This window comes from Polistes fuscatus, unplaced genomic scaffold, assembly GCF_010416935.1.
Source record: "Polistes fuscatus isolate 324 unplaced genomic scaffold, CU_Pfus_HIC Scaffold21, whole genome shotgun sequence".
Classification (NCBI taxonomy): domain Eukaryota; kingdom Metazoa; phylum Arthropoda; class Insecta; order Hymenoptera; family Vespidae; genus Polistes; species Polistes fuscatus.
In genome coordinates this window covers 2,994,205-2,995,272 of record NW_025113098.1, presented here as the reverse complement: position 1 = coordinate 2,995,272, position 1,068 = coordinate 2,994,205, and positions in this window count along the sequence as shown.

Sequence of the window (1,068 nt, the reverse complement as noted above, 5' to 3'; positions counted from 1 at the left end):
AATTGAATAATAATTCAATTAAGTTTAATTTTTTGGTGTTACAGGGTGAGATGTCAAAAATATGTTCACCCTGCACAATTACGCATCCAAAAAAATACTTTTAATATTCATTGTACTTGTAAGTGTTGAAAAACCATATTATAAAATTATTATGCTCGATCGAAATTGAATAATAATTCAATTAAGTCTAATTTTTGGGTGTTACAGGGTGAGATTTCAAAAATATGTTCACCTTGCACAATTACGCATCCAAAAAAATACTTGAAATATTCGTTGTACTTGAAAGTGTTGAAAAACCATAAGAGTCACATTATAAAATTATCATGCTCGATCGAAATTGAATAATAATGAATTTTTATCTATATTTACGTATTAAGTTTCCTGACAGAAAAGAAAAGAAAAGAAAAAAAGAAAATATACAGTTAAAAATGAAATAAAATCGGGATTTGAGGGAGGGCTGGGGTTCTAGGGGAAAGTTTACGGTGGCGAAACGATACATTTAAAATGTGATTTGCGGTTTATGGTGGTGTCCCCCCCCTGTTATTTTGGTCGATAAATTAACAGGCCGCTGTCAGAGTTACATCGGCTATTACAGAGGAGAGATTTCCGCGCTCGAGCAGTATTTTACCAATTTTCTCGATTACCAGCATGAAAAGTCCTCTTAAACGAGCAGTTTCAGTTGTATCAGGTAAACCCACTCTATCTTTCTCTCTCACTCTCACTTTAAAGGTTTTGCTTTCGGATCGAAAATTACCACCACGGACGTCGACCGTTTAAGCCACGAAATAACTTTCCTTTTTCCCTACGTCCCTTTTTCTTCATCTCTCTCTGTCGTCCTTTCGAAGAAAAAGAAAAAGAAAAAACAACAGCAAGAGGGATTCGAAAAGAACAGTAATTTCAGTGACGAAATTTAAAGTAAACTACCTGTAAGCTGTCTTAAGAATTTCACCGCCTATTAATCGCAAGTAACAGGTGTTGCGCAGGTGTGTTTTTATAAGTGAGCTGTTCTTGCTAAAAGCTTTTTAGTTTTCAAAATAATCACGCTTTGGTTGAGATCAAACGAATCCA